The sequence below is a fragment of the Eptesicus fuscus genome, chromosome 4, assembly GCF_027574615.1.
Source record: "Eptesicus fuscus isolate TK198812 chromosome 4, DD_ASM_mEF_20220401, whole genome shotgun sequence".
In the NCBI taxonomy this organism is placed as follows: Eukaryota; Metazoa; Chordata; class Mammalia; order Chiroptera; family Vespertilionidae; genus Eptesicus; species Eptesicus fuscus.
In genome coordinates, this window is record NC_072476.1 from 66,340,254 (window position 1) to 66,358,873 (window position 18,620).

Sequence of the window (18,620 nt, forward strand, 5' to 3'; positions counted from 1 at the left end):
AAACATAAAAGCATTAAAATTCTATTTTCCAATTAAACAGGTGCTTTACCATTAATTGTTGCCAAACTGGCATATTAAAAAAGCATTCCTATTAAAATTAACTTATTAGCCATCGAAAAAGAAGGGAATAGAGTGATGTAATACCTGAGGTTTACCATGCAGCATACTACTGGCTATTCTTCCTAATCTTAGTAGTATTGAGGCCTGATAGCTATAAAGGTAAATAGCTGGAAATACAAGAAACGTAACTTATTCAACCTGACAGAAAACCAGCTGGCTATAACTTTTCTGTTCAGTTTAATACATTCATTTTCAAGAGATGCAGAGCAATATGTAATTAAAACATCTGGAAATCATACCAATGTGAGGCACTAACACTTTTATGAATTAATATCTTCTCTTTCTGCAGTGAACTTGAATGGATTGAATTGTTTATCCAAAATTGAAAACTTCTGCCACAGCCATGAACTTTGTTGCCTTGTTTGTGTAGTCCTGAGGGTCTGGCAAATGAAACATAAAATGTTACAGGGAAAATGACTAAAAAATGATGGAAGAGTACACAGATAGTGTGACTGAATAATAAGAAGTGTGTATTATACAACTGAGCATGAGCAGATTGATACTAGACCAACCACAAAGTGGAGATAACAAATAGAGATATTGATATAGCATTTAAAGGGGATTAGTCATTAATTGAGATGTACTTGGGACTATATTCGTGGTTATTATAAATTGCATATATTAGACATTTTTTCCAGGCATGGAATAATATTTATTTAACTATTTAATAATATTTAATGGTACTGAGTTTAAATTATCTATATTGTGCTTTGTCTCATTTGCACTCAATGCATAATAACCTTTTTTATAAAGAAAACTAGGGGCCCAGTGCACGAATTTGTGCACCTTGAAAGGAACTGTGGGCCGCAAGGCTGCAGTGGGCACAGGCATGGGTCTTGGCCCATCCTCCATGCTCCCGCCTGGCCCCTCCCACCACGACCCCCAGTCCCCTGTCTGCCCACAGCCCTGCTTCCGCTGCTGCTGCTCCCACATGATGACGGCACTGAGAGATCGGGGCCGGTGCCGGGCACCAGCAGTGGGTGTGAGCGGCGGCTCTGGCGCTGGCAGCGGGTGTGAGCAGGGCCAGCACCAGCAGCAGGTGCGAATACTGGGTGGGACCGCAGCGTGTGGGAGCAAAGAATTTTCAGTAACCACCAGAGGCTCACCCTGATGACAGTGACCGGTGCCCCTCCTTGGTCTGGCACCCCTGCTCACCTGCTCCACCATCCCGCCATGTTCCACACTCTGCCGCCTGTTGCTGACACCCGCCATGTTCTGCACGCACCCCCTGGTGGTCAGTGCTTATCATAGCGAACAGTTGTTCGGTTGTTTGGTTGTTCTGCCGTTCAGTCTATTAGCATATTAAGGTTTTATATATATATAGACATATTTGCTTTGAATTTTATTTTTTGTCATATTTTATATGTTTTCCTTTTTATCAGCATAGATATCCAAAATATTGTACCACTCATTGTTCTCTACCTGTTAAAGACTAGGTGCTTGTGGCTATGATACATGTTTTTACTTTCAACAACACACTAGTAATTTTAACAGGAATTTCCTGGTATAAATTAGAATAGGAGATATTCTGAGATTATAGATGTCTGTGAGAAATTCTTCTGAAATGCCAAATAAATTCCCTTTCAGTGACTCTGGAGTGACCTCTACCTCTAGGCTATATACACAGAAGCAGATTTGATGAGTTTTGGTTATTACATATTGTCAAAGTCCTCTTCAAAGTGTTTGTGACAATTTATACACCATCCCACCAGTACTAAAAAATAACTCACTGTTATCTTTGGAAATGCATGGTAATGTCAGCCTTTGTGTTTGATTTTTCCTTAACTGATGAGCATGAAATGCTATTCTCCATTGTGCTTTTAATTTGTCCTTTTCTAATTACATGTAAGAATGAGCAGCTTTTTATTAATTTATTGGCTCTTCAGCTTATTTTTCTTTTACTTAGTGTCTTCTACTTTAGAATTTTGGAATTCTTAAGATTATACATATATATCTTTTCTTATGCTTTTTTAAAAATTACAAATATATCCTTCTTATTAGTGTTTTTAATTATGGACCCAGGTGAAGCAAAATTTGGTTTATATTTTTTCTCCCAAAGTACCTCCATGTTTTCATTATTTTATTGATATTTAAGATTGATCCATTTGCCTATAGATATTATTGCTACAATAGATTAGATTTTTCTATTTCAATTTTATTTAATAATTGTATATTAATGTAAAGTAACATGGCTATTCATAGTACATTCATAACTACTAAACTTTTTGTTAGATATAATAGTTTTTGTTTTATTTTGTATAGTCAAATAATAATGACTATCCTTGTCTAATTTTATAACTCTGATTTATTTTATAGCTTTATACCATATTTAAATCTCTCCATACAGTATTGACAAATGAATTAAAGAGATCTTAGTGGATATGCCTATCTGGCCTGTCACTTTAAAAGGGTTACTTCAAATATTTAACCACTGTTATTTTTATTCATGAATGAGTGTCATATTTTATATACTTTTCTCTATTTGTTTATGATAACCACTATTTTCATCTTACCAAATATGATATATGTAAATATAATTTAAGAATATGACTTATCTTTGCAATCAGTAAATAAACATACTTGGTTATGGTTCATTTTGTAAACTAAAATCACTTCATTAAAAATACTTAACTTTTACTGCAGTTTTAGCATTTGATTTAATAAAGTTTTCTGTTCTTGATTTTTAAAAAATTTTCATTATATTTTACTGACTTGCCTTCATTATTATGATTATATTATTTTTACAATATAAATTAGTTGCTGTTAATTTCCTGTTCAAACAAGTATATATTATCTGTTCTTGAGAGTTTGTTAAGATTTATGTATAGATTTATTTGCACTTGATATTGTATTAAGGCAGCAGAAGAAAATATTTTATTATATATTTAATTTCTTAATGATTATTGGATATTCAGGTACTTAACATTTATAGAGTAAAATTTGAATAATTACATTTTTGAAAAAATTTATTTGAGATTACATATAAATGCAAAATAACCCAAATGTTTGACACAAAGTATCTTATGTTATAGTCAAATGACAATGTACCACATTTTCAGCTTACTTTTATAAATGAGGAAAACCCAGCCTAACCCCTGGTATCAGGCAGAAATCCTGGCCCTATTATCCCATTATAACTTCAAATTCCTGATCATCATTGTTTACTTCAGGACCTAAAGCTAGCATAAGCAGTTTTACCCACATACACACTTTACTTAGCAATTTTCCTTTTGTGATCCATGGAGCTTGGGTTTTTTTGCCTGTGTAGTCCTTTTTGTTTGATTTTCTAACTTTATATTTTAACTGTCATTGCTACTAGTATGTCTTCAGATCAGAGAGAGTGTACTAAAAAACCTAAATAACTGTGTCATCTTAAATGGAAAATTTTATAAGTTTTTATAATAATTGCAACTTTTTTTTTTTTCTCAACCTGTCAGTTCTTCTTAGGCAATAACTACAAAATTCTTAAAGCAGAAGGAATTATCTTTCTATACCTCACTGCAACTTTTTTTTTTTTTTCATTTTCTAGGACGTCTATGAAGAAAGATATTCAGGTAGTAGAAATTAGTTGTGGCAGTTAGCGCTAGGTGTACTATACTATAAAATAGAGGCTTTGGGAAAAAAAATAATTGTGTACGAATGATCAGGCCTATTACTGAAATTAAGTCATTATTTAGGTGGTTTGTCTGAGCATAGTAGAGCTGTAGATTCATTGTAAAGCTATGAATGGCTCTGGTAATTTTTTTAGTTTTTCTATTAAAGCTTCTCCATTTTTCATAGCTATTTAGTTATGCACAATTAGGCAACATTTACTACTACAAAAATCAACCAGTGTCAAAGCCTCTTGCTCAAAAATATCTATCACAATAACTTGCCCTGGTTTCTAGAGTTTTATATTTTATATTGATTTGTTTTCATTAAAGCATTATTTTCTATAAAATGCAAACACTCTTGAAGTTTGTACTTAAATTTGTGTCATATCTAGTTGTCATACAGGGCCCAGAGAAAATTTAAGATTCTACGGAGATATATTTTAGTGCTGGTATGGAAAGAAATGTGCTGAAAGGAGATAGTATGGCCCAAGAAAGCAAATATTATAGGATAAGTGTAGGAAACCTGTATCATATCTCAAATTTTAGGAGCCTTCTCAGAATATTAAAATTATCAGTGGAAATACATACTGCTTTCTAACATGCAAAACCTTTAAATTTGAACCTATCTGTTTGGAAATTTAAAATATCAATAAATATATGAGTATTTCTGTCTTCCCATAAACCTGTTGAGGAGATAGAAGAAGGCTAGACAGACAGGGACCAGGTAGAGTATGGGGTGGGGGAGGGAGAGCCTTGCAGATGCCAGCAGAATGCAACTTGCTTGACCATGCCCTGTTCCAAGAAAAACCACAGAGACAGACAAAATAAGCTTTAAAATGTATGGATGTTACTAAGGCAGGCAGATAACCAATCCCAAGGATGTTTCTAAGGCAGAATTCTTTGAAAAAATCAATCAGAAATCAGCAAAGTATATATTTAGCCCTAGACAAAGAAGCTTAAGGGGAAACCCACTTTGGACACTCTCCCTGCCTACTGCTGGTAGCCCATCTATCTCTGATAAACTTTGCTTCTGCTTACCATCTTGTTCATGAACTCATTCCCTATTTATATCACAAAACTATAAAATGAATGTGACTCAAATATGTTTGGCTTCTTTATGTTAAATTTTGAATAAAAAGCAACATATTTTGTACTTGCTATTAATATGGATGTTCCCAAATTAAGTTTTATAAAGATCTGAATTTGCTATATTAATTTTAATGTCGGTTACACTATATAATATAAATAAATATCAAGGCACTTGCATTTTATCAGGACATTTATTACTTAAATTAATGTAGGTTTATAGATATTAGAAATTGTGTGTTTGATAATTTTTAAAATGTGCCTTATACATAAGAAAATTTATACTTAATAACTCCTTATTATCAGGTGCCACCCTTTACATTGATAAGGGTTGTTTTTGTTTTGTTTTTTTACATATAAGATTAACTAAAGAATTCATATTACTAAACTAAATTCATATTGCCTGTTGTGATGACTTTTACTACAGTTCGAAGACATGTGCGTGTGTTATGTTGTGCCTTTGTTCTTATCAATAATTGATGTAAATAATATAGTTCTCTAAAAAGATTTAAAGTCTACAAAAGATGAACAAACAATACCACCTAAGCCAACCTTTCATCTTGATATGATTCTTCCTTCATAAAGTTAGAGTTAATGAATAATACACATGAAGCATACTTAAAGTAGATCTGCATATATTACCCTAAGAAAGTACTTACTGATTTACAGTATCAGAGTTATTTTAAACACTATTTATAGTTAAAATGCAAATAAATCTTGTGCTAGGTGTTATGTATCTGGGGAGAAGCAAATCTGTATTTTAGGACAAAAGTATCAATCATTGATGTTTTACTGAAATTAGGTGTTAAAAAAAAAATCTGCTTCTCCTTAAAGCAAAAGCTTAGAAAAAAAAAAAATAGTACTCTTTCCACTTGCAGACATAAGGAAAGCATACAGTTCATAAACTGTGACACCAAGACAATTTCAGTCACATTATATACCATGTTTCAGTTAAAATTGATTTAATTTCTGGTAATATAACCTTGACTTACAGTGTAGTTGCTCCTTAAGCTCTACAACTAGAAAAAGATATTATATAAAAATACTAGTAGAAATAAAATACAATGATGCATTGCCATCTTTAAATCATAGGCTTATACATGTCTTTTCTTTAACTGTATAATGTTTGTATTGTCCAACAGACTATTTATACTTCCATAATTATTGCTGCATAGATCACCATTTAGATTTCAAATAACAGTTTGCATCCCTTCTTAAGAATCTTCTTTAAAGAGTTAAGGACAAAATAAAAATAAAGGCATGCATGAATGTAATAAATATCACTTACTGTTTTAGGCAATATTTTGAATACAAATGTTACTTATTATAAGTTCAAAAGCTCCTGCAATAGTAACTTCTGAACTCAGTAGTTTTTTTCCAAATATATATTTCTATGTGCACATTGGGAAATTTAAGAAACAATAATATCGTTAGATATATTAATTAGTTGCTATGCACATCTACTTTTTTTCAATACCACAATAAAAAATATAAAGAAATTTATTTGATTACTGAGGTTGTTAGAATTCTCTGCTAATATATTTGAGTTAATGTGTTGCTTTTGAGGTTCCTTTTTAAAGTATCCCTTTAAAATTATAAAGAGTAAATAAGATGAAATATTCTAAGAAAACTGTTGTAAAGTTGATGTAGTAATGCTTTATCTCATTTCACTCTATTAGTGTTCATTAAATTGTTGATAAGCAGATAATTGCTCAGATGCATATACAGATTACTTAAGGAGAGAAGTTGTATTTTCAATTTCTAACCTCCACAGCACGGGTCACAGTTAAATTCCGAGAGTATGTTCTTCATAGACACATGGTAAACAAGTCAATGGATAAGCCAAAATAAAAAATAAAAAATTATTACTAGAGGCCCGGTGCACAAAATTCATGTACTAGGGGGGGTTCCCTCAGCCCAGCCTGCCCCCTCTCACAGTCCGGGAACACTCAGGGGATGTCCTATTGATGGCAGTCTTCGGGAGGCAACCGGGCTGATCAGGAGAAGGTGCCACCCCCATCACCCCGCTGCTGCTGCCACTGCTGGCTGCTGCAGCCGCCAAGGTGTTTTCATCAACATGGACTCCAGTCCCTTCACCATGAAAAAATGACAACTTTCTTTAGGCATTTTCAAGATGTCTCTTTTATAGGATATGACATTGCTTGCTTTCTTTCTTTCTTTCTTTCTTTCTTTCTTTCTTTCTTTCTTTCTTTTTTTTTTTTTATCCTCACCTGAGGATATTTTTCCATTGATTTTTAGAGAAAGTGGAAGAGAGAGGGAAAGACAGAGAGAAACATCAATGTGAGAGGCACACTTCGATTGGTTGCCTCCTGCATGAGGCCTGACCTGGGCCCCGGCCAGGGAGGAGCCTGAAACCTAGGTACATGCCCTTGATCAGAATCAAACCCGGACCCTGCAGTCTGCAGGCCGAGGCTCTATCCACTGAGCCAAACCAGCTAGGGCAGGATGTGACATTTCTTAGCCCCTCCAGCAGTGGACCTTCGTTTTTTCCTCCAGGAGTGAGGTGGAAAAACCCTAGATCACCTTCTTGGATTATCACCCAAACAAGTGGCATACTGCAAGCTTAGCCAATGAGTGGTCAGAAAAGGTGTTTCCTCTGCAGCTCCCAAGTAGAGGCAGGGCTGCTGGAGCGCCGCGGCCATGGGGTTGCTGGGGGCGAGGCCCCACTGCGGGTTTGTGTCTCCTCTCCAGCCCCCCTGTGTGTTGTTCTCTGGCTCTGGGGCTGGGCATGGGCCGCCCTGTGTGTTGTTCTCTCCGGCTCTGGGCCCATGCCTGGCCCCTCATCCTGAGCTGGCTGTGACTGTTACAGCATCCCGGCCTAACCTGCATATTACCTCTTTATATGTATAGATTGCTCTTCTTTTTAGTGTAGATATTTATAAGTAATGGATATCTATAGTTATTTTAATTAGTTAATTAATTAATTAATTTTTTCTCATCATTATTTATATCCTGGGGCTCTCTTTCACCTCCACCCACACCCCTTCAATCACCACATTGTTGTCCATGTCCACGAGTTCTCTTTTTTTCTCAATCCCTCCACCCCACCAACACTCCCCACTCCGGCCACACACACACACACACACACACACACACACACACACCAAAGCTGTCTGCCTGCTCTCTATCTATGAGTCTGTCTCTATTTTGCTTGGTAAGTCAGTTTGAATATTAAATGATAAATGGTAATGGTTTCTTATCAAACCCTTTTCCCTTTGGCAACTTGAGATGTCTAAAAGTGAAAAGTCTCTAAAGCAGAGAAGGAAACCCTTCCTTACTGCTTAAACACAGAATAAAAACCACAACAAACATAAATAATGTTTTTGCTTGTTTTGGTAAATGGCAACATTATCTGGGTTTTACTTTTGGTCAGGAATTATGCTTGGAAATGTACATAAATTATTTGGTTTAATTGTCACAATCTTACTCAATGGTAGCATTATGAATAAGCTTAGGTTTAGAAAGGTTAAGAACTTTACCAGAAGTTACTTAGCTAGGTAAAAAGCTGTTTCCAAGAGGTGTCTTTGGTTGCAAATAACAAAAGTAATACTAAGCTAACCTATGCAGAAAGAAGAAATTCAATATTAATGCTCAGAGCCATTTTATGAAATCCATGAGTACAAATCCAATTGAGCATTAAAAAGTGGTTGTTACCTGGTATTAAATAGTTCTCTGTGTCTTAAATTGATTCATTCTTCTATATCTGAAAAATATATGCTTCAGCTTCCATGTTTTCATGGTACAATTTGATCAAATTTCACATATTATGGCTTCAGAAACCTGAAGTTAATGATTTTTCTCTCTGTCTCAGCTTAGTGGAGATGTGCATTCATAGACCAATCACTCTAAAAGAGAAGGGTGTCACATTATGTGCACTTACGTGAACCTGCTCACAGTCCTTACTAGGCAGAATGAGAAATTAATAAGGTCATCTAAAAAGTGGCTCCTACAGGAGAAAACTGGCACAGTACTTAATCAGGATTAATTGTCTCAAAATGCATGAGTTGAACACTACTCTGTTTCATTTTTTAAAAGTCTTTTGCATTTTATTTTTGTACTTTTATGTCTATCTTTTCCCCAGACAGCACTAAGTAGTTGCTGTGGTCTGTAGCTCTCAATAGCAGTTAGATTGTACAAACAACTGGAAAAATATTCGACTTTGGGTGGTGGACAAACAATGGAATATACAGATGATGTGTCATAGATTTGTACACTTGAAACTTATATGATTTTATTAACCTATGTCACCCCAGTAAATTTAATCAAAAAAGAAATCAATGAAGAGTATTTAAATACAAAAAAAAATGGTGCTAAATTACCACTTATTAAAAAATTAGGAAAATATTAAATGTATGGAAACCTCACTGAAATGATATGCATTTTTGTAAAGGAAGTTTGTAAACACAGCAAGAATGTTTTGAATTATAAAAATTGAAAAATTAATAAAGAATATATTACTGTGTTAAGGAAACTATAATACAAGAAGTTTGGTAATTAGGTTGTAAGTGATTTTAATGTATGAAAGTTAGGAAGTTCTATGATTCTTTCTGTTCTCATGAGAGGGATAATGGTTTGAGTGATTCCTGGCATTTGGATTTTTGCAAAATAAAGACACATGGACTTTTAAATTTTAAAATCAAGGCAAATAAAAGTTCAGAATTTAATTAATTCTGTACAAGGAACAAAGACTTCATCCAATGAGTCTACCCTTTTGTTTGGCTTTAAGCACAATAACAAATGGATGAATGGAAGACACTGCATTTTTATTTATAATTAGTAACAAAGGGAGGAAAAATTATTTTGTTCTTCCTTATCCCCTTTGGAAGTAGGAAATTTACAGTGAAAGATTTGATTGTAAAAACACATGAAATTCACAAGCACAGGAAAATTTTACAAAGCAGGATACCATTCCTACCTATAGAATATGATTATTAGGTTTGGTGAGGTCTCTTAAAATATCTATACATACAGCTTTATCAAAAAATATTAAATTTAGCCTAAACTATTGCTATGACAACTGAATGGAAAATTCCAAAAGTTTATTTCAAGTGATAATCTGAGCTGAAATATATTTCTATGGCTAATGAGCAGAGTAGGCCCAAGGCATGTAAAATTTGGCAACTGGACATGCCCCATAACAGTCACATCATGCATTTTAACCAGTATTTGCCCAAATTGTACAATCTTAAAATATTGGCTCACAATATATAAACATGGCTTTTACGAGATATGAATTCACTTTGCCAACACATTTTTTCCTCTTGGCCCAATGTACATTTCTGTGAACACAATAGCTCTAAACAATATATCTCTAGAACATGCCAGTATAATAACAAGAAGGAAAACTGACAGTTTTATAATGACTGACAGCATAAAGATTTTAGAGAGGCAAATTTATCTTCCAAATCACTGGAAATTATTAAGGACACATTGTATTCCATGTGTTTGCCTGAATAAAATCCCAAACTGAAATGAATCAACCAGCCTGTGCAGATGGATACCATCCTGGCGGGACAGATTGCTTTGGAATATGGAAGACTTTGCAAATTTATGGGAGTAGCTTCCTTTTCTAGTTGTTTTTTTTTAAGAGAAAAATATAAAATAGTTCAAAAGAGTATCCTCTTTGACCTTTCAAAATTTTAAGAAGTATTTTTAAATGATGTTTTTTATTTAGGTACAAACAAGTTTGGAATGGCCTGCCATATTTTTATCTCTACATGTGCTAATGATTTCCAGTATCCAATTTCCTAATACTATTTCTTATACACCCTGGCCTTTGAATAAGATTTTGGAATTCCTAATATTTCTAATAAGATGCTGTAATGATTGAAATCTTTACTTGCATGTAGTAGCTTCCCTGTATAGGCTATAGGAATCTCCCTTCAGTATTTGGAGGGAAAAACAAAAACAACAACACAGATTATCAATTGTAGTGGGTAAAGAAATGTGCCATTCAAGTTACCAAACAAGGAAGGCCGTGATGCCCCACTGTGGGCAGTGTGGATAGCAGACAGCTCCAGCTGTGCATCACTGGAATATACCTCAGCAGAGAAATGGCCTTCTTCAAGGCCATGCCTTCCTAAGCAGCCTGCACCTGATGACTAAGCAAAGTGGAGATGCAAATGACTGGCCATGTTAGCCTATTGTAGGACAACTGATGGACAATATTAGTTCAAGAACTCCTAGTGGGATTGATCAATTCTCTGTCAGGACTACATCACATTTGACATCTCCATCTGCTATATTCTCTCCTTTATTTCTTTTCACTGATATTGCCCCACAAATATTGTGCACTCCAAACTATGTCTTGTCCTCTGGCTTTGGATAACTCACTCTACAACATATATTCAGAATCAAATACAAACATAGTGAAAAATTTGTGCATGCCACTACATGGCATGGCATATAAATGTGCCAGTAGGAAAGGAGGCAATTGAAACAATGGTTTAATATTTGCTAATTCAGTGTTTGTGGAGATTTTATAGATCATAATTATTGCAAATAATAATTGACTACTTATAACATTGTTGATTTGCAGTTCTATATAGATATGCTTTGTTCTCCCTCCAAAAGTATTCTATTGGAAGCCAAAGATGGCTACTTAAGACTAGTATTTTGTAGGGTTATTTTAGGGTTTATCCTAATTTCCATGAAGCCAATCTTTTTTATTTTATACTAGAGGCACAGTGCCCAAATTTGTGCATGGGTGGGGTCCCTCAGCCTGGTTGGGGGGAGGACTGCGGGAGGTTGGCTGGCCACGGGAGGTTGGCTGTGGGAGTACACTGACCACTAGGGGGCAGCTCCTGCATTGAGTGTCTGCCCCCGGTTGGTCAGTGTGTCATCATAGCTACTGGTCATAAAGGTCGCTTAGGCTTTTATATATATAGATTTATAATAATTTTCCCAACCATGCTAAGATTCCATCAGAATGTGTTCAATTTTGCAAAATGAATTACCAAGACCTGACTATACTTACAAAAATGTAAGCAATTTCTATATAATCCTATAAAACTTTATTGCCAATTAGAGAAACAAAGATGCCTTCTTAAAGAGAAAATAGAGAAGTGGCATGTGCAAATGCCTTGAAAACTATAAATATCTAAGCACAAATATAGATGTTGATGATTATTACTATCATAAACATGTCACATATGCAGAAGTGGTGCTTTGGATCATATACATTTGTACTAGTAAATTATTAATTTATATAACTATTGCTTTATGAAGTCAATGAAAATTATTCATCCTAAATACTATATAAGTGTACATATAATTTAGTAAATAGCCCAAATGTGGTATTCTTATGATGAAACATTCAAAATATGTTGCCAACAATTAAAAATTAGCTTAATGTGTTTACCAGTGAAAACTATTTGAGTGTAGTAACTGCATGAATGTAATTCTTTATTACTCTATCATGGCCAATTCAAATACATCTGCATTGTTTTGTATCATTTGGGAAATCTGTTATTAGAAACCAATAATTTCAGTAGAGAAATATATGGAAAACCATTTGTACATCATTGTACATCTAAAATTTCAGCAACTCTGGCTGTATTTGCATGAACATATGAGAAGTATATCAGTGTCTAAAGTGCTTAACAAAGGGTTTCTCTTCATTCCAACTAAATGATAAAGATGTGACAGAAGTTGACTTGAGTCCTACCAGGCAATAGCCATGTAATGGTAAATATAATAGACCCTAAAATTGGACCAAATGGTGTTACATTCTTGCTCTATGTGAACTTGAATAATCTACATCACAGAGTTATTATAAGAAATTAATATTAGAAAATGTACATTAAATACTTGGTATCAATAGCTAATGTTTTCACCTGTAGAAAAACAATGGTAATTTTGTATTTTGTTAGAAGTTAACTTAGCAGTAAAAATACAAAACAAAAATAAAAAAAATATCAAGGCTTGGTTCCATTCTAAGTACATAGGCAAAAATAAGTATTAAATTTTATTTACTTTGTATTTCAATTTTCTATTGAGGAATGCCATTGGGCTTTTTGGTGTCTTATTCACAGAAATGTCAAATATCTATTGACAGGCTACCTTTTATTTTAGATTATTTGAAAACATTTTCAACAATATAATAAACTAGTGGCCCGGTGCACAAAATTCATGCACATTAAAAGGGAATTAATTAGAGGAAATATTTTAATATTGCTATTTGCCCTTTCTCTATAATAGAAGTGTCAGAGATGAAAGAAAAATAGTAAAATGTGTATGTCAGAGTCTGGGGCACGCTGCAGGACCTAGGGTCAAGTCCCTGCCCACCACCCGTACGCACTTCAAAAATGTAGGAGACCCAAACCCAGCCAGCCCCATCTCCATCAAGCCCCTCTGGGCGGGGGTGCAGTCTTAAATCTCCCAGCCCAGCGCCAGGTGGGGGGTGCAGCCTCAAGTCCCCCAGCCTGGTGCCAGGAGGAGGTCGTGGCATGAGGTCCCCCGGCCCGGTGCCAGGGCCGGGGGGAGCACAGCCTGAGGTCCCCGTCAAGCCCTGCTGGGTGGCAGGTGTGGCCTGAGGCCCCCCGTCAAGCCCCCCCGGGCAGGGGCACAGCCTGAGGTCCCCTGGCCGGGCGCCGGGGTGGGGGGCACAGTCTGAGGTCCCCTGTCAAGCCCCATGGGGTGGTGGGCACAGCCTGAGGTCCCTTGCCCTGGCCAGGTGCCATGCAGCCTCAGGTCCCTGATGTTCGGTTGTGATGTTACGGTGTCCTGGCTGATTTGCATATTCCTCTATTATATAGATAGATTATGGAACATACATGTGAAATAAAAAATAAAATAGTTTTAAAAGATTATTTTCAGTTTTTTTCTGCCTATACTTAATATTGTTAGACTTGTTGCCAATGTTGTGAGTATAAAAAGACACATCAGAGTACATAGTTTTAATATGTATGTCTCTCTTTTGTAATAAAATTTAATTTATTTTCTAGTCACAAGAAACCCTGAGGTGATGTAGAACAGGCTTATTGAGGAATGACATACCTTTGAGTCATGTCTACGGTTCAGGAAGTAATTGACTTGCTCTCACCTGTCCCCTTCTTTATTCAACTCATTATCCAAGCAGTGAAAGATGAGTCAGGCTTTTATAATAAAACTAAAATTAGCATTCTTTTTCTCACTTACTTGTCATATTTTTTCTCCTTTGCATGACCCTGCTTAGCCATCTATTTTGACATTTTAAACTGCTCAAAATCATACATTTCCCTATCATTAAGTATATTACATATATTTTAGTGTAAATTGTGTGTGACAATAAGATATGAATCCTAAAGTCAGAACTGTCAGAATAGCATTAAATTATTAATTTATACCAAGGAATATCCCTTAATGCTTATACTTACTAAATTAAAAAATAATTACTTTTTATAGTCACTTTTAATGAAAGCCCTTTGGTCAGCATTCATCCATTCAAGAGTTACCCCTCAATTACATTATCCTTCAGGTGGTAAAGTGAAAGACATTGTTTAAACAGGTAATTTTACTAGAGGTCTGTGAAGTATACCCTGAAATTACAAACCACAGGTTATGAGTTGAAATAGAAAAAAAAATAAATAAAGGAAAGGGAAGAAAAAAAATAAAAAAAGAGTTGGCATACAAGTTTTCTTGAATGGATGTGCATAGATAAAAAGTGGGGGTAAAACTAAAGTCATTCCACACTGATGTATCAGAAAATAGTATGGGGCTTATCCAGAAATCATAAATCAAACTTCGCCTGAACTGTGAGATATACTCAAGTAGTGATGGGCCATTAGGCTGGAAAGTAGAGTGGAATGGCTCATAGCATTACAAAGAATTGGTTTTTTATTCTGGATTTTTTTTTTTTTTTAATTAAAGGGCTTAAACAATTAGAGGCATCTAGTACTTTGGGAAGATAATCTAGTATGTCAGAGAAAAAGTATTAAAGTATAATTGCATTAAAGATCCTCTCTTAGTTCCATAATACAGGGTATCCCCCCAAAATGTGTACATACTTTAATAGCTGATAACTCACTTAATTTTGAAAATTAATTGTATATTAATAAACACTAACTTTATAATCATTCAACATGTGTATACAGTTTTTGGGGACACCCTGTATGATAGCTCAATTTGAGCAGGCAGAAGGAAGCTAGGTAGTCAAGGACTGGGCCCTGGGGGAAAGAAGTAGAACCAGGAAGCCAGCTGGACAGGGAAAGAAGGGCGTGTGGGAGCAGTGAGCTTTAAAAAGTATGGAGTTGCTAAGACAGGCAGCTTGTAATCAATCACGAGGCAGTAAATCCCAATGATGTTACTAAGACAGGATTCTTTGAAAGAACCAATCAGGAGCTAGCAAAGCATGTATCTACCCTTGACCAAGAAGCACATGCTCTCCTCTGCTCTTCCTGGTGCACGGGGCTCCTGTCTCTCCTATGGAAGGAGATAGGCTCCCCTGTGCCCACGTGGCTTATGGCCATATGGGATTCTGCCTATGGACCAATAGACTTTAGTTAGCTTGGATACTAAACTATACCCAGCTGCAACTTGGAATGGAACTCTGGACACTGGCCTGCTTTTGGCTTTCCTGGAGCCCCAGCTGCACCTTTTCCAGGACTGGCTTAAGGAGCATGAAACTTCGGAACCTGAGATAAAGAAACTTCACCAGTAACCTGCTTTGGGCCCCCTTTCTGCTGCCTCCTGTGGCAGGGAGTCTGCCTAACTCTCAATAAACTTTGCTTCCACTCAGGGTTGCCCTCCCCGCCCACCCCCCCGCGCCCCCGAGAATTCATTCTTTGATTTTGCCAGACAAGGAACTCTGACCCGAATGGAAATTTTGGCATCAAATTGATGTTTCTTTCTTTTCAGATTTAACACACTGGAATAAATAGTTATTCAAAGTGTGTATACATTTTTTTGGGACATTGTATTTTTTTTTGTGTTAATATTTATCTTTTTTTCTGATTTTATGGTAAAATAGACTCTTAAAAAAATTATTCACACAATACTCATCTATATATACCAGGTGTGCCCGTTAATAATAGCGGATTTTGTAATAAAAAAAAACGATAATTTCAAGAGAAACATCTAAAGTGCTTTATTCAAAGTAATGTCCATTGCTAGCTATGCATTTCCCCATCTTTCAGGTAATTTGTGCATATCATCCCAATAGAACTTTTCTTGTTTTGAGGCAAACCATTCAGAGACCCAATTTTCCACTTCTTCATATGTTTTGAAGTGCTGCTCAGAAAATGTGTGTGCTATCGATTGGAACAAGTGGTAATCTGAAGGAGCAAGGTCTGGTGAATATAGAGGGTGGGTTAATACTTCCAAGGCAAGATCTTTTAACATGTCTTTAACTGGTTTTGAAGTGTGTGATGGTGCATCATCATGAAGCAAAATTACTTTGCCGTGTCTTCTGGCCCATTCTGGTCGTTTCATGATTAAAGCATGGTTCAAATTGATTATTTGTTGTCAGTAGTGATCAGTATTAACGATTTCACCGGTTTTAGAAGTTCATAATACACCACACCTTCCTGATCCCACCAAATGCAGAGCATTGTTTTCTTTCTGAGGCAATTTGGCTTTGCAGTAAATGTTGATGGTTGACCTGGATCAACCCATGATTTTGTGCATTTGGGATTCTCTTTCATTGTCAGTCACAATTCAATGCAAAAAACTTTCTTTTCGTGCCGTTGAAGCAACATTTTACAGATGACTTTTCAGTTTTCCATTTGTCTTTCATTCAGTTGATGTGGCACCCATTTTTCTTCCTTTAAAATCTTTCCCATCGCTTCTAAACAATCAGAAATTGTTTGCTGAGCAATGTTTAATCTTTCTGCAAGTTGTTCTGAGTTTGACACACATCTTCATCCAATAATGCTTATAATTGTTGTTCTTCAAACTTTTTATTTTTATTTATTTATTTTGTATTTATTTCAGAGAAAGGGAAAGGGAGAGAGAGATAGAAACATCAATGATGAGAATCACCAACTGGCTGCCTCCTGTATACTCCCCACTGGGGATCAAGCCCACAACCTGGGCATGTGCCCTTGACCAGAATGGAACCTGGAACCTTTCAGTCCACAGGCTGACGCTCTCTCCACTGAGCCAAACTGGCTAGGGCTCTTCAAACTTTTTCGGTTAACTGGATGTTCTTTGTCTTTCACATCAAAATCATCACTTTTAAAGCATTTAAACCAGCATTCACAAGTATCTTGAGATGGAGCATGTTCACCATAAGCTTTCCGAAGTATTCAGCAGCACTTTTCTTTAAAATAAAGTAATGAATTAAAACTTCCCACAAATGCTCTTTTTTTGGCACGAAATTCGAAATTTTAAGTGTAAATATATCTATGATGTTAACACCTTCAGCAAATTTGACATATGAAGTTTTGAAGCTTGTTGTCAATACAACAAAAAAGCATACATATCAAATTGCATACATGTCAACATATGTGTAACTCCATCTATTGAAAAAAAATCTGCATTATTAACCAATACACCTGGTATAAAAGGCTAATATTCAAAGTGTCCCCATGGGAGTTTGACTGGGAGTTCTATCACTCACTATGATGTGCGCTGACCACCAGGGGGCAGCATGGAACTAAGGAAGGCCCTGGCCCTGGCCAGCAGCCAGGAAAGGGAGGCCCCCAGCCGACAGCCAGAAGGCCCCTATCAGCCCTGATTGCTGGCCAGGCCTATGGACCCTACCTATGCACGAATTTCATGCACCGGGTCTTTAGTAAATATATTCTCCAGAGTTATTTCTTTATGAAAGAGGTGGAATGACAAAGAAATTCTTGTGTTGAAAACAATTTCTTATTTAGTTTGATTTCCAGGGCATATTTACTGATGCAAGAAGTAAAATATGTTCTTGAATTACTTCTATCCCAAGAGGGAGAGCACTCTACCATCCCTCCTTAGGGAAAAAAAAAGAAGTTATAGACTTGAAATCTCGAGCAAGAATTAAGCAAACCTATATGTAAAATCTGTATGAAAGAATAAATGAAATCACCAGGTGAATTAAATTTTTGTTTTCTATATCCAATTATGTTTATTATGAATAAATCACTTCATGGTATATTAAGTATGTAAACATAGCCATTAGAGGTATAGTTAATGAAGTAAAGAAATAATTTATAACAAATAAATATATTTTTAGGCATGTGTCTATTCACCGGAACCCAGATTTTACCTTGAGTCTAGAAGAAAAGAGAAATGGTAAATATGTTGGTAGTAGATGAAGGAGGCACATGAGAGGAAGTTTGTCTAATTCTTCTAGTGTAAAAACTCATAGGACAGTTTCTTATAAAGTTGAATATGGAATATAGCAGCAACCGTACTCCTAAATTAATGAAAGTATATATCTGCAAAAGCACATTTCTATTGCTATATATTGCACATTTATGCATAATTAACAAAACTGGAGAAAATTCAAATATCCATAAGTTGGTGATTCAATACTAAAATTGTGGTATATTCATCCAGTAAGATACAATTCAGTAAAAAACAACAACATTCTGCTAAATGCAACCATGTGGATGAATCTCAAAAACAGTAGGCAATTTGATCAAAACCACATAGAAAAGGCTAATACTGTAATTCTATTTAAATAACTGTCAATGAAAAACAAAACCAAGGGAAAATATATTTGATCACTGGCTTCCAAGGCCTGGATCTACGGACAGAAAATTACCCACAAAGAACATGAGGGGACTTTATGGAAATTTTGAAAATATTCATCTTGACTGTAGTCATGGTTATATTACTGTATGCATTTGTTAAAATTCAGTGAGTTATACACCTAAAAAGTGGATTTTTAAAGAATTT